Source organism: Protopterus annectens, chromosome 4.part0 (assembly GCF_019279795.1).
Source record: "Protopterus annectens isolate FY-2018-M chromosome 4.part0, PAN1.0, whole genome shotgun sequence".
NCBI lineage: Eukaryota > Metazoa > Chordata > Ceratodontiformes > Protopteridae > Protopterus > Protopterus annectens.
Window position 1 is genome coordinate 962,010,703 of NC_056733.1, and position 23,785 is coordinate 962,034,487.

A 23,785-nucleotide genomic window follows, 5' to 3' on the forward strand; every position below is an offset into this window, starting at 1 on the left:
CTCCAGGCCATGGCAGTATTTAATGTTAGTATATAAACTTTTGACGTCTAGTGTCACCCAATACATCTTATTAGTCCATTGTACTGTCCTTAACTTGCTTAGAAAATCAAAAATAACTTTAACATAAGCAGGTAATAAAACTACCTAGAGTAGCAATAGGAAATGCTGCAATTGTCTCAGATTGTAAGTAAAATAATTTCTACCTGAAACAATAGGGCGCCCTGGTGGGGCCTGTATATTTTTGTAAATTTTAGGTAAACAGTAGAAAGTGGAAATACTATGACTATTCATAGTTAGCTTCTTCTAAACATCATCAGCAGTTAAATAACCTAACATGACACATTTATTAAGTACAGATTTGAATTCAACTAAGGCTCCCAAATAATGACTTATACTTACCTTTGAATAGACTAAATTGTCATCTAAATGTTCATGGCACATCTTCAGATACTGAGATACATGCATCACAACTAGTTTGTTTCCCTTGTCAGCAGATTTAAAAAACAGCTGTTCATTTTTAGTCATATTTAATAATGCTGACCATACTCTTCTCTAGTTCAATTATAAATAATATTCTGTTTTTGATTTAAAAACATATTTAGTTCAGTTTCAGTGAAAATAGCTACTGTTTTATGAAAATAACAGCATCAAAAAAACCTGGAACATAACTGCTGTGTGTTTTAACACAGCCAGTATCAAATAAGCTGTATGCTTTGTATTCATCATCAGAAGCATAATAAAAATAATTCTCTTCCATACTAGAATCACTGGCATGAAATCATTCATTTTGTTTAGTACTATTTACAGTATTAAACATGCATTTCATTTTGTTTAGTACTATTTACAGTATTAAACATGCATTTCATTTTGTTTAGTACTATTTACAGTATTAGACATGCATTTCATTTTGTTTAGCACTATTTACAGTATTAGACATGCATTTCAATTTGTTTAGTACTATTTACAGTATTAGACATGCATTTCATTTTTTTTTAGTATTATTTACAGTATTAGACATGCATTTCAATTTGTTTAGTACTATTTACAGTATTAGACATGCATTTCAATTTGTTTAGTACTATTTACAGTATTAGACATGCATTTCATTTTGTTTAGTACTATTTACAGTATTAGACATGCATTTCATTTTGTTTAGTACTATTTACAGTATTAGACATGCATTTCATTTTGTTTAGTACTATTTACAGTATTAGACATGCATTTCATTTTGTTTAGTACTATTTACAGTATTAGACATGCATTTCATTTTGTTTAGTACTATTTACAGTATTAGACATGCATTTCATTTTGTTTAGTACTATTTACAGTATTAAATATGCATTTCATTTTGTTTAGTACTATTTACAGTATTGAACATGCATTTCAATTTGTTTAGTACTATTTACAGTATTGAACATGCATTTCATTTTGTTTAGTACTATTTATAGTATTAAACATGCATTTCATTTTGTTTAGTACTATTTACAGTATTAAACATGCATTTCATTTTGTTTAGTACTATTTACAGTATTAAACATGCATTTCATTTTGTTTAGTACTATTTACAGTATTAGACATGCATTTCAATTTGTTTAGTACTATTTACAGTATTAGACATGCATTTCATTTTGTTTAGTACTATTTACAGTATTAGACATGCATTTCATTTTGTTTAGTACTATTTACAGTATTAGACATGCATTTCATTTTGTTTAGTACTATTTACAGTATTAAACATGCATTTCATTTTGTTTAGTACTATTTACAGTATTAAACATGCATTTCATTTTGTTTAGTACTATTTACAGTATTAAACATGCATTTCATTTTGTTTAGTACTATTTACAGTATTAGACATGCATTTCAATTTGTTTAGTACTATTTACAGTATTAGACATGCATTTCATTTTGTTTAGTACTATTTACAGTATTAGACATGCATTTCATTTTGTTTAGTACTATTTACAGTATTAAACATGCATTTCATTTTGTTTAGTACTATTTACAGTATTAGACATGCATTTCATTTTGTTTAGTACTATTTACAGTATTAAACATGCATTTCATTTTGTTTAGTACTATTTACAGTATTAGACATGCATTTCAATTTGTTTAGTACTATTTACAGTATTAGACATGCATTTCAATTGTAATTTCCTAACCAGTCCAAAAATGTCTTTTTGCACTTCATATAGCTTGGGAACAACAGTGGGAACAAACTTCAGACCGCAGTTCAACATAGAAAGTTCACTGCTTGAAAATACATACCCAGACAGATTGACGACATAGCCAACATTGTCACCACTTGGTTCGCTTGTAGTAATTGTTTTGGGGGGATTAGAATGCCCTTGGTTTGGAAACTGGTTCTCTCTCTCTGCTTTTTTCTGTTTGGTGGTTCTTCAATTCAGCCATTCGGCCCATTCCGAAAGGTCTGACGAAATTCTGAAGAATTTTGTGCCCTTGGCAGTTCTGGATATTCATCCCCTTCATGTTGTTCATGTTCCCCTATTGATGTATTGTAAGTAGTACCAATAGAAGAATAGGAATGACGTTCCCCACCTTGAAACCTCACATGACCTCTGTTTACTTTCTGATTGGTTCTTCCCCCAAAGGCAGTACCATTGTCGTAGTCCCTGGTATCTCTGATTAACTTTTTATTTTTTCTCCACAGGATTTCTTCCTCAACTGATTTTAATTTGAAGTTAATGTCTATAAGCAGCGTGTCTACATATTCAGAGCCAGAAGTACAGATTAATTTACTGCACATATTGCTGATTTCAGTTGGTAGCTCTGTTTGTTTCACCCTACCTCTCTCTACAAGGATAGAGATCCACTCTATTGTGCATTTATGTGCTGCTGCAACCCAGCGTTTATAAAACAACTTGTTATTTTTGTTTTTTAAGTCAAATGGTGTAGCAGGGTCTTTATAAGCTCTAAGACCTCTAGAAGTTAGATCAAGTTCTAAGTACTTAGGCTTTGAATATTAAAAAAAAACAGCAGTTTCTTTTCTCATTAGTTGCTCAAGTTTATCACACATATTTTTAAATACTGGATTCACAGGATTGTCATACCTTCTGTCAATAGTTGAAAACAAATTAAATAGCCTGTGGTTCCTTTCAGCTTCCCATTTATCCCAAACAGTGGACTGGTTTTCTGTTATTCTGCTATTACTTTTAAAAGCAAGTCCAGATTATAGTCATTGATGATTGAGTTCAGGAGGGTGTGTAACATAATTGTCCAGCAAACGTTGAGAAGTGTCCATAGTAGAATTTCTAAAAATCCTAGACACATCCACATAGGGATCACTGGCCATAATCCCACAGCAACAGATACAACAAAGAACAAAGACCAGGAACCCATTGAATAAAATGTATTCCTCCCTGACGTCTCGGCACACACTGCCTTCTGGGAGTACACAGTTACTCACATCACACACTTGTTTATATACACTACTAAATAGGCAATTAAACAATAAAGTCATCAGTTAATACCATGAAACACTTAAAAGGTATTTAAAGTAATACATGCCAATTAAAACCAACATTCATACCCTTTGGAAACAAAGTATCAGACTTTAATATATACACTGCTTCGTTATAAAGAAGTTTATTCTAGCTGACGCCCCCCCCCAAAAAAAAAACGCACACTACTTTTTCTAAAATTGTTGCTTGTAAACAATGAACAGAACTATCATGTGCTTCCAAAAAATGTTGTGCCACTGAACTCTGTTCCTTTTTATTTAATATATCACAAACATGTTCTAATAGCCTTATTTTAAAAGCCCTTTTGGACTCACCCACATAAAACTTATACAAGGACATCTGAGGGCATAAATAATGCCCTCAGTGTCACACCTATAATTCCCACAGACTTCAAATATTCGACCATTTAAAAGTCCAAAATAAGACACAATAAATTTACATGCCTTGCATTTCCCACATCCTACGGTCCCTTGATGTGAAAAATTTGTATACTAACATTAAACACAGCCATGGCCTGGAGGCAATTAGAGTCTTCATGGGGGAGCCACCCACCACAGAATATATTGTAGATTTAGTACATTTTTGTTTAAAGAATAACTATTTTGAGTTTGATAGCCAAGTTTATCATCAGAAATGTGGAATAGCTATGGGGCAGCTTTGAACCCCTCATATGATAATTTAACCATGGGCTTATTTGAAGTTGAAGATGTTTATAGGAAAATATTATTTGTCAATATGTGAAATGTTATTTTACATTTATTGATGATTTAATTTTTTTTATGTGAAGGAGGGGAACAGGAAGTAGGGAAGAAGGTGTCCTTTTTGGATGCAGATTTGTTACTTAAGGAAGATGGTATACTAACTACAAAAGTACACAGGAAATTTCAGGGGGATGTATATTATTTGAAAGCAACAAGCTGTCATCCTAGGCATACGATTGATGCCTTACCTTATGGTGAATGCATACATCTTTATAGATAATGCAGCGATTAACAAGATTTTTTAAGGGCAATAGGTTATACTTTTGAGATATTCAAATGGTGTGGTTATGGTGAAGATATAATCACTAAGGCATAGTCTAGATTTAATAAAGAGTATATAGGAAACATCAATAGAAAATGGAAGGGAGTTTCCAAATTAAATAGGGAAGTAAATATTGTGGGAAGAAATATCCAGGGAATTGTTATGGCTAGGCTTGTATAGGCCCTAGGGCCGATAGCCTAGTACCAACCTATGAGCCTATGAACATACTGAATCTGGTTGTGAAATGTATTTTGTAACCACTTATAGTGGATTCAGCAATAAGTTCTATGAGACAGTACAAACACAGTGGCAGCTATTATCAAAGTTAAAGGTTGGAAGTTCATGGATGCCTAATTAACTTGTTGCTTCATATAGAGTGGGTAGGAATATTAAGAGCTTTTTGGTGAAATCTAGGTTCTGCAGTCCCAAGGAGGTCTTACGAGTCATTAAGAATAAAAGGGACTGTAGGATGTGGCAAATGCAAGACATGTAAATTTATTGTGTCTTATTTTGGACTTTTAAATGGTCAAATATTTGAAGTGTGTGGGAATTATAGGTGTGACACTGAGGGCATTATTTATGCCCTCAGATGTCCTTGTAATAAGTTTTATGTGGGTGAGTCTAAAAGGGCTTTTAAAATAAGGCTATTAGAACATGTTCGTGATATATTAAATAAAAAGTAACAGAGTTCAGTGGCACAACATTTTTTGGAAGCACATGGTAGTTCTGTTCATGGTTTACAAGCAACAATTTTAGAAAAAGTAGTGTGTTTTTTTTTTTTGGGGGGGCATCAGCTAGAATAAACTTCTTAATAACGAAGCAGTGTATATATTAAAGTTTGATACTTTGTTTCCAAAGGGTATGAATGTTGATTTTAATTGGCATGTATTACTTTAAATATTTTTTAAGTGTTTCATGGTATTAACTAATGACTTTATTGTTTAATTGCCTATTTAGTAGTGTAAATAAACCAAGTGTGTGATGTGAAGTAACTGTGTACTCCAAGAAGGCAGTGTAAGCCGAGACATCAGAGAGGAATACATTTTATTCATTGGGTTCCTGGTCTTTGTTCTTTGCAGAAATATCCATCCACTCAGTTTTTCCATGATCGATTCTGAATAGCCACCCATAGTGACAACAGTCTTCAACCTAGCATTATGGACAGTTGGATTAGCCTTGTTTCTCCTGCCAACCTTGTTGACTTGTGTCTCTTGAGGCAGTGTAGCAATTGCCTCATGTACATAGGCAACCCTCTACTAATAACACACTTTAACAGAGTGCGAGAGATATATTTACATCAAGAATCTAGAATCCATGCTCTCTCTCACTCAAGAGTAACACAGAGAAGGCTGTCAACTCACCCACTATTACATTTCACATAGTACCACTACACATACATACTCCACTACTCATACACATGATACGTATCAAACACGTAAATCCACATATGCAGAGGTTCTATTGAAAAACTTAGCAAAACATCAGAAACCTCCAAAACACAAGTCTGCTACAGCTAAAACAGTCCCCACAACACCCATGACAGTTAGCGACACCAATGTCTCCCCTACTAAGCCAGTAAGGCGTAACACTGAAAAAACAAATTTTCTTGTCATTGAAATCTCAATAGTGAGACACACGGATATTCTACTCAGCAGGTTGGGCAAGGAGAAAGTCACAGTCAGCTGCCTGTCCGGTGCCAGGATTCATCAGATCATACATGCACTCAGGTCTCTCAGCAACAAGTACTGTTATGACTCTGTCATAGCTCTCTGAGATGTTCCTCACTGGACTCTATGAAGAGAGACTAGCCTTGAGCAGCATATTACCCTTCCTAGAACGATACCACAGTATAAACAAAAAATGATTGATTTCAATAATTGGCTTAGCTTTTGCTGTCACTCAAAGGGGATCTAGTTCCTGTCAGCCTGGGAAGCCATGGTCGACAAACCTCGCTGCTTTGCCAGAGACAGTTTGAAACTGGCACCTCTAGGCTTTTGATGCTGGCAAAGGCTCATGCCTCCCCTATAGTGCCTTTTTTAGCCAAGGTCTCAAAAACAACGTCATCAATGTGAAATTAATCAATCAGAACAAAATAAGGGTGTTGCTGTTAAATGATAGGACCATAAACCAAAAACTGCACTTCCTGGAAGCACTTCTGTCACTAGAAGATGTAGATTTCTGTGCAGTCACAGAACCTGGTTCAAGGCCTTAGAGAGTACCCTGGCTTTGCAAGGCTACAATGCCTTCCACACCTCTAGACCACAAAATGAACATGTGAAAACCAAAGGAGGTGGTGTTTCAATCTGTATTAGAGATAAATTCACCTCCCGTCTAGTTAGACTGGATAACTCCATGGAGTTACTCCAGGCCCAGGTTATGGTGGATTAGACCCCCATTCAAGTCATAGTTAGTTAGAGAGCCCCCTCCATGGGTCACAAAGCCCATGAAGCCTACTTGACCAAACTGCAGACAATCCAAATTTTACCAAACACACTGGTTATGGGGGATTTCAATTATCCCACCATCAACTGGGAAACCGACATTAACACTAACTTGCTAGCACAAAAGTTCCTTGACTTTGTTAATTCAAATGCCCTGGAACAAATTGTCCATACCCTGGCAAGGGGAACAAACATTCTGGATCTGGTCCTCACCAACATGTCAAACAGATGCACTGCTGAAACTATCGGACTCTCATTAGTTAAAACTGACCACAAATCAGTCACCTTTGAGTTGGCACTAACACCAGAACTCACATACGGTGAAATCAGACTAAAAAACTTCACCAAGGTAAACTATACCCTCCTAGGTAAAGGTACAAATACATTCCTAGCCCCACCCCAAGCTGGAAGTGGTAACTGTACCGAAGCTTACACTAAAACCTTGTACAATCACTTGCATAACTATATAAATATGTCCTTGCATATTTAAACTGGTGCATGTGAAATAATTCCTGCTTTAAAACTTCAGCTTGGCCAGCTAAAAACTTGGTTATATTCAACTGGACGTATAAGAGAATTTAAGTACCTTTTTCTGCACTTTTTTTTTAAAAAATACAGTATTTAAATTGATTTAAACTGTGTATGAAGGAGTGTTGAAGGAATTTTTATCTGAAGTTATTCTGCTCTTCAGTTATTCCCACCCACCCGCTCTGTTTTTGTTTTGGTGTTAATCTTAGTGGCATTGAAACTGCCCTCCCCTCAGCCTGCCTCTGGGCCCATCTCATTTGCTCACTCAACTGAGTGCAGTGAGATCATATTCTGATTTCAGGCACTCCTACTGTGTACAAAGAGAGCATCTGGGAAATAGAAAAAAAAAAAAAAAAATTAAGCTTATTTCCTGCCTTTCTTGTTAAGTGGTACAGACTATTTGTAGGCTTCTGAGCCCCCAAGTCCTTCTGTGTTTGAGGGAAGCCTTCTAGCTTGTTTATTTCTTATAACTAGCCAGTTTTCTAGTTTCAGCACTCAAATCTGTTTCTTTGATCTCAGCACTTGTTCAGAAAAAAAAAAAAAAAAATTTCATCTGCTTTTACTGTACTTGTGTTTTACCTACTTCTTTTTACTTTTGCATCATCTTAAAATACTCAATTGTATTTATTACTGCTTGGTGTAACTCATTCTAAGCCTTTTGGTTTAAACACTTGGGCTTCGGACCAGTTAGTTGTTTTGCACTGAGAGGGTTTGTGGTCTGCACTGTTGTGGCAGAACAGGTAGCTTACATCCTTCTAGGTTGAGAACTGCTGATTGAGGGCTCAGTGTCTGTTATTCTAAAAGTGTATTAATTCTGGTTTAAGCACTTGGGCTTTCAAGCCAGTTATTTTACATTAAGAGGGTTCGTGGTCTGCACTCTTGTGGGAGGAGAGGCTGGACTCTGCCCTTCTGAGCTGGGAATTTCTGGTTAAAGGCTTATAGTGCATGCATATCTGAACTGTTCCTTACTGAAGTTGGTGCGCCTTGTTTGCTGTGGCATAGACTGGTTTCGGGCCTGCTGGATCTAGCTTTGTTTGTGTAACTTGAGCACTAATCCAGACATTCTCTAAAGTATTCAGTGGTATTTATTACTGCTTGGTTGTAACTTGATTAAAATGTAGCTTTCATTCAAGTCTTTTGGATTAAGCACTTGGGCTTCAGAACAGTTGTTTTACATTAGGAAGGTTTGTGGCAAGCACTGTGGTGGCAGGACAGGTAGCTTTCATCCTTCTAAGTTGGGAACTGCTGATTGAGAGCCCAGTGTCCAAGTGTATTAGTTCTGGTTTAGGCACTTGGGCTTCAGGCCAGTTATTTTACATTAAGAAGGTTCGTGGTCTGCACTCTTGTGAGAGAAGAGGCTGGACTCTGCCCTTCTGAGCTGGGAATTTTCTGGTTAAAGGTTTATAGTGCCTGAATATTTGAACTGTATCTTACTGAAATTAGTTCACCTTGTTTGCTCTAGCATAGACTAGATCCAGGCCTACTGAATCTAGCTTTGTTTATATGCTTGTTGTTTGTTTGCTTGTTATTTCCCTGGAAGCTAATTCCACCTAATACGCAACTTCTCAGCTTCTGTGGATCACTAGTGATATCTGCATTGCTTACTGTACTTATTTCCTTGTTTCACTTGAAAGAAAGTTACTGTTTGTCGTTTTGCATTTAGTTACTTGTAACACATTGCACTCAAGTTACCTGGCACTTGCTCACTAAAGCAATTATATAAGTCAGCACTAAAAATTAAAAGCACTACACCCTCACTCCCCACTGGCCCTTGTTTTCAATTAAGGATTTCCCAATATTATTCTAGCATGTCCAAAGGTCAGTTGTCAATCTCCTCTCCGGTCCAGCTGGTGAATCTGGGAATCTTGAGGCAATGTTATAACTGCCTCATGTACACAGACAACCCTCTCCTCCTCCCACATAACACAAATACTTGAGAGATGCAGCTATTTAGCCAAACTGGAGGCTGAGCTCTCTCAACTCAGGACTGGCAAGACCAGACAGGAGGAGAAGGCAACTACACACACCACAAAACCAGCCTCACATAATGCTACCACTCCACTGAATCAAACACATAAACACACAAAGACATACTCGGAGGCTCTGAGTAAAAATTTACCTAAACAGCAGAGGCCTCCAAAGCAGACACCCAAACAACTGCTACCTCAAGACACCCCACAAGCAACACATAAACCACAAAAGCAGTGTGCAAAGCAGTCACAGCCCTTAAGGCCAAATACAACACCAAACATACTTGTCATAGGTGACTCCATAGTCAGACACACTGACGTCCCACTCACCAGGCTGAACAAGGAGAGGGTCACAGTAAGCTGCCTATCGGGCGCTAGAATCCGCCACATAACACAAGCACTCGGGTCACTCCATGGCAAGTACAAATATGACACAGTCATTGTCCATGCTGGTGTGAACGACCTGAGACGTACCTCCCTGGACTACATGAAAAAAGACATAGAGGAGCTCTCTGATTATGTAGCCCAGGCAGGTATGACCCTAACCCTGAGCAGTATCCTTCCTTCACCAAGAATGATGCCACAATATAGAGACAAGATGATCAGCTTTAACAATTGGCTTAATGTCTGGTGTCATTCAAAGGGGATCCAGTGTCTGTCTGCCTGGGATGACATGCTTGACAAGCCACGCTGCTTTCAAGGGACGGCTTGCACCTGTCACCCTGGGATTCGGATATTGGCTAAGGCTCTTGCCACCCCATAGTGCCTTTTTAGGCAAGGCTCAAATTCTAAACCTACCACCCTAGAAAACAAAATGGGAAGAAACTGAGGGTAATGCTGCTCAATGCCAGAAGTCTAAATCTCAAAATGCACGCACTCGAGGCCCTTCTCAGTATGGAGAACATCGATGTCTGTGCTGTAACTGAAACCTGGTTCAAGGCTCCTGAGAGCACCCGGCACGATTAGGTTTTACCTCATATCATGCGTTCCGGCCCCAAAACCCGGACCACACCACAAAAGGAGGGGTGTATCCATATTCATAAAGGATACTCACACCTCCAGGTTGGTGGCAACGCAAGCTCGAAACCATCCAGGTGCAACTAACCATAGGCAAAACTGCTCTACAAATTGTAGCATGCTACAGGCCACCCTCTCAAACTCAGGAACCCCACACAGCCTTCCTGAAGACACTGGAGGGTATAAATGTATCTCCAAACACCATCATATTGGGTGACTTCAACTACCCGAATATAGACTGGGAACATTACTCAAGCCCTAACTTTCTAGCCCAACGGTTCCTGGAGTTCATAAATTCAAATGCCATGGAACAGCTAGTCACTGTTCCCACGAGAGGAGAAAATATACTAGATCTCATTGTCACAAACATGGGGACAAAATGCTCCACACGGAAGTATATCCCTCATTGGTGAGATCTGATCATAAACTAATCTCACTGGAAATCCACATCCGCCCCCACCCCAAGCAAAAAGACCATAGTGAAGAACTTCTCTAAAGCAAACTTCACACTACTCAAGACTGGTGTGGTATCCTTCAAGGCCCCTGAGTCAGAGGAAACCACAACCCAAGCTGCGGAAGCCCTTACAAATGCCTTCTATGAACACCTCCAGGACTGCATGGATCAGGCAATCCCAAATAAAACCAAGACTCTTTCCACAAAGGGCAAGCGTCCAGTCTGGTGGACCCCAGCCATTAACAAACTTTACAATAAGAGGAGAAAGCTATTACATGATAGAACAAAATCCATAAAAGGGAAGTCACCCCTGATCATTATTAGTAAAAAATACGAGCACTCATAAAATCAACTAAGACCAATTTTGAGAGAAAAATTGCCATGGATTCAAAGGACAATCATAAGGCCTTTTTCAGCTATGTTAGGAACCTGGGTGGAAACTCCCAGATATGCTCAGAATTAGTCCAAAATTATACAAAAATCACTGAACCCACAGACATTGCCAACATACTGGCAGACAGGTTCAGTGCAAACTTCACCCCCCTCTCCCCCCCTAAAGGAGAGATAACTATCCCAGCCGAGTGTAGCCTCCAGGACATCTCAAATGCGCAGGTGAAAGCTGCTCTCTCTAAAGCTAAAAACACAGCATCAATGGGACCGGATGGTGTCCCCGGCTGTGTGCTACATGAGCTAAATGAGGAATTAAACCCGCACATAAGGCAGCTGTTTAATCTTAGCCTTACCACAGGATACGTGCCCAAGGAGTGGCGTACGGCAACTGTGGTCCCACTCCACAAAGGCGGTGCCTCTACAGACCCTGGTAATTACCGCCCCATAAGCTTAACAAGTCTAGTCTGCAAAGCTATGGAGAGGATCATAATGGAGCTCATAAACAAAGATATAGGGGACTTGCAGACATTGGACCCGACCCAGTTTGGCTTTGTCAAGGGAAGATCATGCCTTTTGAACTTGGTTGACTTCTTGAAACAGTCACCAAGGCCATTGATGAGGAAAGGCAGTCCATACAGCCTACCTTGACCTTGCAAAGGCTTCGACACAATACCCCACTCGGGTATTGTAGAAAAACTTACCAGCTTAAATGTAAACCCATATGTCACAAGATGGGTTGCAAACTGGCTTAAGGACAGAACCCACAGGGTTAGAGTTGCTGGCACTGTGTCAGACTCCAAGCCGGTCACAAGTGGTGTCCCACAGGGCTCGGTCCTTGGCCCCTATTGTTTGGCATCTACTTCTCAGAAGTACAGGCCAACATGGGAGGACTTTGGCTGACAAAGTTTGCAGGCGACTGCAAACTGGGCCATAGTGGAAAGTGCATCGGACACGGATATCCTTCAGAAGGGACTCACGGAAACAGATAGCTGGTGCCAGAGCCATGGCCTGAAGTTAAACGCCAAAAATGTATAGTCATACCCTTCGGGAAAAACAAGGTAACCCCAAGCTACCATATAGGTGGCAATCCACTAAGCACAGAAGAGGTTATCAGGGACCTGGGGACCCAGGTTGACAGTGGCCTTTCTTTTGACACTCACATTGCTAAAGTGGTTAGAAAGACCTTCTACATTGCCCACCTGATCATGAAGGGATTCACATCCAGATCTAGTGAGGTCATTGTTCCCCTGTACTCTTCACTTATCAGACCAATGATCGAGTACAATGCCCCATTCGGGATGTATCTCACCCGACATCTGCAGCAATTGGAGAGACCCCAAAAGTTCCTCACCAAAAGGATAAAGGGACTCCAAAATCTGTCATATGCTGCCAGATTGAAGAAACTCCAGCTCTGTTCAGTCGCATACCGTCTGCTCAGAGGTGACATGTGCCTGACATACAAGGCCATGTCCAACCCGGAATTAATGGACATGCTCCACCTCAAAAAATCCAAATCCACCAAAACCACTAGAGCAAGCGACTTAAACCTTAGCACGGATATAAATAGGACGTGCTGGAGGGATAGAGTTATCACTCAGAGACTCCCTATGCTGTGGAATAAAATCCCGGTCCATGTGAGGCAGAGCACCTCGCTGACACTGTTCAAGAGAAATCTAGACCTGTGGATGGGAGATCGTAGGTTTACCCCAGGAATCATCTCGGTGTCACTGCTGGACAGAGGCACAACAAACTAATGGGCACAGTATTTTTTCATATAAGGGGTGGCGTAAGCCACAATAATTTGGGCTAGGCTTATAAATGCCTTAGGGCAGATAGCCTAGTATAAACCTATGAACCTATGAACCTATATACCGGTGTAGACTCAGCCGTACCGGAAAGAATCAAAGCCAGAGCCCCCCAAGTAAACACAAGCCACCATGGTGGACATCCAGCATCAACAAACTTTACAATAAATGCAAAACTTTGCTGTCCATGAAAACAAAGGCAAAGCCCAACAATGGAAAAGCACCATCCTCAGCCTCAACAGGCAAATAAGACAACTTGTCAAATCTTCAAAGGGTTCCTTTGCGAGAAACATAGCAAGTACAGCCAAGGATTACCATAAGGCCTTTTACAGCTGCATAAGTAACCTAAAGGGTAGGACCCAAGCATGCGCAGCATTAGTGGCCAATGGTATCCCACAGACTGACACCACAGAGATAACAAATGTGCTAGTGGATAGGTTTGGTGAAAATTTCACTCCATTATCCACTCCTAACTTACAACAAACCTTCCCCCAGATTTCCCTGTCACCATCCATATCTTTAGAGCAGGTCCTCAAAGCTTTGTTGAAGGCAAAAAACACAGCATTTATGGGACCAGATGACATCCCAGGCTGTCTTTTAAACAGGCTAAAACATGAACTAGCATCACCACTAAGTACCCTTTTCAATCATAGCCTAACCACAGGCTTTGTTCCTGCAGAACGGAGAACAGCAACATTTATTCCCCTCCACAAAGGTGGCCTAGCAAAAGACTTGGGGAATTACAGAACCATAAGCCTGACCAGTCTCATCTGTAAGGCCATGGTGAGTAAGGCCATGGAATGTATCATTGTGGACCTCATAAATAAAGACATAGGTGACATCCAAGCCCTGGATGCTACCCAATTCGGCTTTGTGAAGGGCAGATGTGGCCTGTAAAATTTGGTGGATTTCTTTGAAAATGTGACAGAGGCTGTTGATGAGGGCAAATCTGTGCACACAGCATACCTCGACCTGGCAAAGGCTTTCAACAAAATCCCACATTCAGGCATACCGATAAACTTAGCAAACTGAATGTAAATTTCTTTGTTGTAAGATCTGTTGCCAACAGGCTCACAAACCAGACACACACTATCAAAGTGGGTGACTCCACATTAAGCAGCAGACCTGTTATCAGTGGGGTGCCAAAGGGTTCACTGCTGGGCCCCCTACTGTTTAGTATATACTTCTCAGAGGTTCAGGTCAAAACTAAGGGGTTGTGGCTGACCAAATCTGCAGATGGCTTCAAACTAGGTGCAATCACTGAATCCCCAAATGATGTCAGTATACTCCAGGAGGGTCTCACACTGACCAATGACTGGTGTATTAGTCACAGTCTTAAACTGAATGCAAAGAAATGCATCTTCATTCCCTTCACCACAAACAATGTCCCTTCACACTATCAAATCAACAACAATACCTTAAGTACCCATGAAGTGGTAAGGGACTTGGGATCACAAGTTGACTGTGATCTTAACTTCGACCACCATGTGTCTGCTGTAGTAAGAAAAGCTTTCTACTTAGCACACTTGATTAGTAAAGGCATCACCTCAAGATCAAAAGAAATTATAATCCCCCTATACTTGCCACTGATCAGGCCCATAATTGAGTATAATGCTCCATTTGGCATGTACCATACTACGGACCTGCAGCAATTAGAGAAACTGCAGAGGTTTCTAACAAAGTATATCAAGGGGCTCCAGCATGTGCCTTACACAGAGTGACTAAAGTCCCTGTCACTATACTCTGTATCATACAGACTTCTTAGGTGAGATTATGTCTGGCCTACTGAGCAATCCAAGTCCCAAACCTAATGAACTTGCTGCATATCCATAAATCAAAAGGGTCTAGGGCTACCCATATCCATAAATCAAAAGGGTCTAGGGCTACCCATATCCATAAATCAAAAGGGACTAGGGCTACCCATTTCCATAAATCAAAAGGGACTAGGGCTGCCCATATCCATAAATCAAAAGGGACTAGGGCTGCCCATATCCATAAATCAAACGGGACTAGGGCTGCCCATATCCATAAATCAAAAGGGTCTAGGGCTACCCATATCCATAAATCAAAAGGGACTAGGGCTACCCATATCCATAAATCAAAAGGGACTAGGGCTGCCCATATCCATAAATCAAAAGGGACTAGGGCTACCCATATCCATAAATCAAAAGGGACTAGGGATACCCATTCCAGGGACCTAAATATGGTCTGCGACTTAAATAGGCCATGCTGGAGTGAAAGATTTATCTCCTAGCAACTGCCACATCTTTGGAACATGCTACCAATTCATGTCAAACAGAGCACTTCTATGACACTGTTCAAGAGGAACCTGGATGAGTCGATGGGGCACCATAAATTCTTACCAGGGATACAGCCCACAACCGTCCTGGACATAGGCAGTCATCACTAAATGCAATCTTGGGTATTGCCAAGAATTTCTTTGGTATTACATTAGGATGAAATGGCTAGGCTTAAAATGACCTCAAGGTCAATAGCCTAGTAATCTCTTATGATCCTATGATCCTATGCTGTCAAATGCTTTTCTATAGTCTATCCATGCCATACTTAGATTCTTCCCCTTTTTACAGTTCTCCATTATGACTTTATTTAATAACAAATTATCCTTTTTTCCATACAACTTTTTTTTGTTACCGCTTTGCTCTATTGACATGATTGTTTTCTTCTAAATGACTATAAATTCTGTCAGCATCAGTTCCAGCATATAGTTTATATGTCATTGGAAAGCAAGATATTGGTCTATAGTTTTTAGGATAGCTTGCAGGTTCGTTCTTAAGTAGGAGTATTGTTTTTCCTGTTGTTAACCAAGTTGGTGTCTGTTTGAGGTACTGCATTTGGGCCTGGGGTTTTCAATTAGGAGCTTTTCTTAACTTTTTTCAATCTCTCTGTCTGTTAATTCATCCCATTTCATATCCTGTACCCTTAAATGTCTTATTCTTTCTTTTACTTCTTCTATCCATTTAGCATATTTGTTATCTTCCACAGGATCTTCATGGATACTTCTCCACAATGTATTTATTTCTTCTTTTTTTGGTAGTGTTTCAGTTCCTTTTGCCTTGTTTCCCACTTCCTTATAAAACCTTTTTGGGTCATCAATGAATTGCTTATGTTGTACTTTTCCTTTATATTTATCTGCATATCTTCTAAGTTCTTCTGCCTGTGCTGATATTTTTAATTTACTATTTATGATAGTGCATGATACATCCTGATATGTTCTGATACTGCGCATTGCTTTTATCACGTCTATCCTGCTGAGTATTTTTGTTGATCTGTTCCCTCTTCTATCCTCTTCTAACAGTGACACTTTTTGTCTTAACTGCTCTGTAGTTTACTCTGTTTGAAACGTCCATGATGGTATTTATTTATTTTGTCTCCTTCCCTTTCCTTAGTACCCTGTGGTTTGTGTGTGTTTTGTGTGTGTTTTGTTTTGGTAAGTCTTTATCATAGGTTCATAGGTAGGTACCAGGCTATCGGCCCAAGGGCCTATGCAGGCCTAGCCAACAAGGTTCCCTGGCTTACGCCACCCAAGAAAGTTATTTTCCTGTGCCACTGATGAGCAGAGACACAGAAGTGATCCCTGAGGTGTATTTCCTATTTCCCATCCACTCATCAAGATTTTTCTTGAAGAGTGCTAATGAAGAACTTTGCTTGACATAGATGGGTAGCCTGCTCCAGAGTATGGGAAGTCTCTGGGATAGGAATCTATCCCTCCAGCATGTCCTGTTTATTGTGGTGACAAGGTTTAGGTCCCTAGAGCATGTAGCTCGGAGGGATTGGGATTTTTTTAGGTGTAGCATGTCCAACAGCTCTGGGTTTGACATAGCTTTATATGTTAGCCAGAGATCACCTCTGAGTAGGCGATATGCTATGGAGTAAAGCTGGAGTTTTTTGAGGCGGTCAGTGTAGGGCATTTGTTTGAGTCCAGTAATCCTCTTTGTGAGGTACTTCTGCAGCCTTTCCAGCTGCTGCAGATGTCTTGTGAGGTACATTCCAAAAGGGGCGTTGTACTCTATAATGGGTCTAATGAGTGATGAGTAGAGGGTAACGATGACCTCTTTTTTTCCTGGATGAGAATCCTTTTATGATGAGGTGTGCCACGTAGAAGGACTTCCTGACTACTGTGGCGATGTGACTATCAAAGGAGAGACTACTGTCCACCTGGGTCCTAAGGTCTCTTATCACGCATTCTGTGTTAAGTAGATTGCTGCCTATGTGGTAGTTCATGGGTACAGAGTTTTTACCAAAGGGGATGACACTGCACTTTTTGGCATTAAGCTTGAGGCCATGGCTCTGACACCAGGCATCTGTTTCAGAAAGGCCCTTCTGTAGGATGTTCACATCATTTGGGGACTTGACTGTGGCTCCTAGTTTGCAGTCATCTGCGAACTTCATTAGCCAAAGGCCTTTTATGTTAGCCTGTACTTCAGAGAAGTAGATACCAAACAGGAGCGGTCCCAGGACGGAACCCTGTGGTACTCCACTTGTCACTGGTTTGAGGTCAGATTAGGAGTCTGCAACTTTTACAGTGTGGGTTCTGTCAGTGAGCCAGTTGGCAACCCATCTTGTGACGTAGGGATTTATGCCTAGTTTATTGCGTTTAGCTATAATTCCAGAATGGGGGATGGTGTCGAAAGCCTTGGCGAGGTCAAGATAGGCTGTGTGAACCACTTTACCCTCATCTACGGCTTTGGTGACTGCCTCAAAGAAGTCAATCAGGTTCAGGAGGCATGATCTGCTTTTCACAAACCTGCACTGGGTGGGATCCAGAGTTTGGAGGTTACCAATGTCTTTGTTTATGAGTTCCATGATGATACGTTCCATGGCTTTGCAGACCAGGCTCATGAGGCTAATAGGTCTATAGTTCACGGGATCAGTGGTGGTTCCCCCTTTGTGGAGTGGGATAACTGTTGCTGTGCACCATTCAGTGGGCACAAAGCCTGATGCGAGGCTATTATTGAACATGATGCTTAAGTGGGGAGCTAGTTCATTTTGAAGTTCGTGTAAAACGCAGCCTGGGATGTTGTCCGGTCCCATGGACGCTGTGTTTTTGGCTTTAGAGAGTGCAGCTTTCATCTGCATAGTTGTGATTACAGGGACTTTGCATTCTTCCTGTATAGATATGGGCCCTTTAGGGGGTGAGGGGGGGGGGGTAAAGTTAGCACTGAACCTATCTGCCAGGATGTTGGCAATATCAGTTGGTTCTGTAATTTTCATGCCTTTGTGCTGTAACTCAGAGCAGATCTGGGTGTTGCCATTGAGATTCTTGACATAGCTATAGAATGCTTTGTGGTTGTCCTTGGAATTAGTGGCAATTTTATTTTCGTAGCTAGCTTTGGAAGATCTTATAAGGGATCAGTTATCAGTTATTAATATCCCTAAACAACCATGCCATACAATGGTTTCAGTCTTATCTTACTGGAATCCTTTGGCAGGACAAACTCTCCACCCTTCTCCCCATTACCCTTGGTGTCCCTCAAGGCTCCATATTAGGTCCCCTTCTTTTCTCCCTCTTTATCAATGACCTCCACACTGTAATCCCAGATGCAGCCTGTATACAATATGCCGATGACTCCACCCTGATCTGCTCAGCCTCTACCCCTACAGATCTCCTTAGTTTAACCCAGAAAACCTTTAATACAGTGGAAAACTGGATCCCTAATCAACAGCTGATATTAAACCCCAATAAAACAAAGTTATTGCTCTTCTCTCCTACTCAAAAATCCTCTCAACCTTTGTTTACTATAACATCTAACAACGGGACCATAATCTCACCAGATATGTATACCAAACTCCTGGGTGTTACAATAGACAACAGCCTCAAATATGATAAGCATGTAAACCAAACTATTAAAACCGTTAATAAAAAACGTGACTCCCTGTACAAAAACAAACCTTTTCTCACCCCTCTAGCTAGGACTGCCATTGTCCGTACCCATCTGCTTTCAACTCTACTCTATGCCTCGCCAATACTCATTAACGTGAACAAAACTGATCTCAGCAAACTCTCCAACTGCTACAATCAAACTGCCAGGTTTGCCACAGGAACTCCCTACAGGACACACCATTGTCAAAACCTAAATCTCTTAGGATGTCAGAACTCCCCAGGCTAATTCAATATAATCAACTTACTGTAGCATTCAAGGTTATTAACCATCCAGAAAAAACACCCTCCCTTAAAAACATTATCCATCCCTACAAAAACACTAGGCCACTTCGTTCCACTACAAAACTTTTGGTTCAAACTGTTAAAGCTAACAACCTATCTAGAGAATCTTTGCTTGCAAATTCAGTAGGAATTCGCTCCCATCTGACCTTACTCTGAACCCCTCCCTTAATCAATTCAAAGAAATCCAACTCAGTATTTTAAAACTCACTGGTTATGTCCTTACTCTAACCCTGACTAAAGCCTCATCTACTTCCATATCCCTGCAATTTTTTATTAACAGTGATTAACCTCTCACACTAAAAGGTTTAAAAAGAGAAACTGTAACATCTTTGCAGATACTCTGTATATAAGCTGCATCTATAGGTTTGATAAGGGAAACTGTAACATATTTGTATATATTTCTGAATATAAACTGTATTCTTCATAGGCTTGAAATGTGAGATTGTGCAACGTGTATGTTTATACAGTATGTTTGTGCATATACTTGCTTGTCTTTATCTGATTGTACGTTTGGAGCTTTTCTCCCTGGGCCTCTGCTGAAAATGGACATGTGAATTTACAAAAGATGGTGACAACCAAAAATCCCTTGTCACAGCACCTCTGGTATAACGCACATTTTATTCCATGAACGGACAGTACTTCAAAAACACCAGATACTGACAGCACATAAAAACAAAAGAACAAAAAGACGGTTAAGTGATTTCACCCACTCGTATAGTGGGCTTCTTCAGAACTATAATGTATTACACTACATATCTTGTGTTTGAATAAATATAATCTGCCTATTGGTAATAAATACATTATAATAATGATTTAATAAACTATATAAATACATATAAACCCAAGAAACTACAATACATTATTATAATGTATTTATTATCAATAGGCAGATTATATTTATTCAAACACAAGATATGTAGTGTAATACATTATAGTTACACATAGTATTTATTTAGCAGTAAGAATTACTATTATCCTATTTGTAAGAAATGTGGAGAGACATTGATTAAATATGATATTTATATATTAGTTTATTCAGTCTCCAAACATGTTCATTTAGGGAAGCAATGTCATTGTTAATACACAAAAGTCAGCTGTAATAACTCATGTTGAGTTTACATATATTTTTTAGAATCATTTTTAGAACTATTTTTTAGAACCATTTTAGAACTATTTATTTGTTATAGGAAAATAAATAATTGTTTAAGTATTGCTTAGTATGTCATACAAATCAACTGTTGGTATGGCTTTAAGAGGCACGTACAAAGCAACGGATACAAGGTTTCACATTGTATCTGTTGATTTTAGCACCAAAATTTAAAATATAACGCGAGATATGGTAAAGAGAAGATGTTCTGAAGAGGCCCACTATACGAGTGGGTGAAAGCTCTTAACCGTCTTTTTGTTCTTTTGTTTTTATGTGCTGTCAGTATTTGGTGTTTTTGAAGTACTGTTCGTTCATGGAATAAAATTTGTGTTATACCAGAGGTGCTCGAACACTTACTGGAGTGTCTGTGACAAGGGGAAATGGACATGTATCCAGTTGGACTATCCCGGTCAACAAATGTAAAATAAAATAAAATAAATAAATTTAGCTGCACAGTAATATATCCTATTTACTTCTGTTATATCACATGAATCTCTGTGTACAGTCCTAATTACTGTGTTGATTTGTTTTATCAAACTTCTAACTTTTTGAGTTTTATTGAATTTCTGTAATCTATTCCTTTAGTCGATCATAGTGTGTCTGTCCATCTCTATTAAACCAAGCAACTCTTCCCTTAGATCATTTTCTTCTAAACTGAGGGCACATTCTCTGTTATCCATTTCCTGCAGGTATTCTGCAGAAAGTTCCAGAGCATCTTCCTCTCTTCAGTTTCTTCCTGTGCCATCCGTTGCTCTTTCATATGGGAAATCACTAGCTTATCACTCCACAATATTGACTGTGTCAGAGGTGCCACAGTTTCCTGTTCTTTCCCTTGATGTGTAACTCCAACTGAACTTTTATACTGGTTTCCTATGGAAGGCTCCAAAGTATCATCATATGGCACCCGATCAAATGTTTCCCGCTCCAGTGGTTTCTCCTTAATTTGGGGATCCATTGCTCTATCCTGCTGTGATGTCTTGTTTTTTTTTTTATTTCTTCAAGGGTTTTGGGTTTCTAATACCATGACAGAAATGGACCCCATTCCTAAGTCAAAGTATAATTAAATTTCATGAAATTAGTATTGTTTCAATCTTTGGTGTTAGCCAGAACTGCTGCATCTGCGATGTGCCCAGTAATGACTCCTTCTACAATTCATATGGAGTTACATGTACTGGTAGCATATCTAAGTACAATTGTAAATTCTTTTTTTATAAGACCCGTTGCTCCAACTACTGTTGGAACTGTCTGGGTATCCTTCCACACTGCACTCATTTCTGCCTGCAGATCCTGGTATTTTATGACTTTGTGTCTCTCTGTACTAAAGACATTGTAGTCACTGGGTGCAGCAATTTCAGCGATCAATGCTACTTTTGTCTTTTTTTTCATGGACTATTATATCTGGTTTTCTTGCATCCATTTTTTGAACTGTTGGTAATGGATCATCCCATGTGATATTAACTTCATCATTTTCCATGATGCTTTGTGGCTCATGTTTCTAGTGTTTTTCAGCTACTTCAGTATTATAATGTTTGCACAATCCCCAGTGCAGCAGTCTTGCCACATTATTATGCCTTTCAGTATACAGTATTTCTGCCATTAATGTATGTCACAACCAGCAAGAAGATGTGCGACTGTTTGAAATTCGGTTTTACAAAACCTACATTTGTCTGTTTCTCTCACATGTTCAATGGATTTTGTAAGCTAACGTGTATGTAGTCCACTATCTTGGGCAGCCAAATTTAACCTTTCATCTTTTGGTTTAAATTCACCTCTCTTTAACCATTTCTGGGTTCGATCCTTACATACAAAGGTTTTCTATACTTGCCACTATATTTATGCATTTTCCACATTTCTTGCTTTCTCATCAGATCCTTCACCTTATATTCTTTCTTTTGTTTTTTGGCATATTCATTACTGCCTGATTTTTATCTACTTCTGGTTTGATTTCCATTCACGCTTGATGCCGGTATGCTTCTGCTAAACTAAGCAGGGAAGTCATCTTAGACTTATTCTCCTCATGTTTCAAAACTTTCACTACATTTAGATCTTGTGATGTCAGAAGATATGTGTGCAGTCCCATGATTGCAGATCTGTACATGTAAACAGTTTAGTGGAGGCCCATACCTCCTTCAGAATGGGGAATATAGAATATTGGTACACAGTGATTTTTATAAATCATTTGATAAGCCTGAGGCATCTTCTTTTTTCCTATCCAAGAAATCCAACACCTTTTGGGGCCAGTCAGTCACTCCAAAATTGTAAGTTAGGAGAGGAAGAGGAAACTGGTTTATAGCTTGGACTTTGATTCTATATGTCAACCCTGTTTTCAGTGTTAATTTTACTCTTGTAAAATATTCCTTACTAAGTTTTATTCACATTTGTTCATGTTTTATTGTTAATCCTTCATCAATTCCACAATATTTATACACTCCCTCTTGCTCAAGTTCATTTACATCACATTCCTGTCCTAAAGTGATGTTTTCTTGGTGCTGTAGCTTTCCTGCCTTAAATGTTGCTTTTGCACAATTTTCAAAATCAAATGGCATTCTTATGTCATATGAAAAAGTTTTGACTAGTTGCAGTTGTGCTTTCAATTCCTCATCTGATGAACTATGCAGTTTTAAATCATCCACAAAAAGAAGGTGTTTGCACTTTGCTGTTTTCTGGGAGCCAAATTGCAGCCATGACCTAATCTGTGAAGTAGACAGCTTAATGGGTTAAGGACAAGGCAAAGGAGCAGCGGAGACAGAGAGTCCCTGGAATAATAATTTGTCCTCTATCATGGCTTAACTGCAAAGTGTTTTACCAGTGTTTCATGGTCGCTGTAAAGTACTCGATCGGTGTAGGGTGTATCTTGTTATGCCAATTGGGAGATGATCACTGATACAGTCAGACATTGTACCTGAAGTGGTGTATTTGCTAGGGTCTAATACAAGCATCCAGTCTAAAAGGGAATTTGAAGTCTTGTTATAATGTGTGGGATTATGAATTAGTTGTGTGAAAGCAAATAAGTCCACACTAGATGTAGGGGAGTTAGTGTTTATGTCCAACCAATTGACACTCACATCACCTAGCACTATTATTTCTTGTGGTAGAATTGTTATGAATATCCAGTCTAAGATATCTTCTAGTATAGCTGTATTGTCCCCCAGGAGGGATGTAATAAACAGTAATACAAATTTGTTTATTGTTGCTTAATTTCAGGAAAGTTATAAGAAGCTCTGCTGAATTGAATTTTGGTGTTGGTTTTCTGTAAGGGGAAATGTGGTAGATGTTGGAAAATATCAAAGCAATACTACCACCTTTCTTCATTATACAGTCATTACAAATGATATTATAGCCAG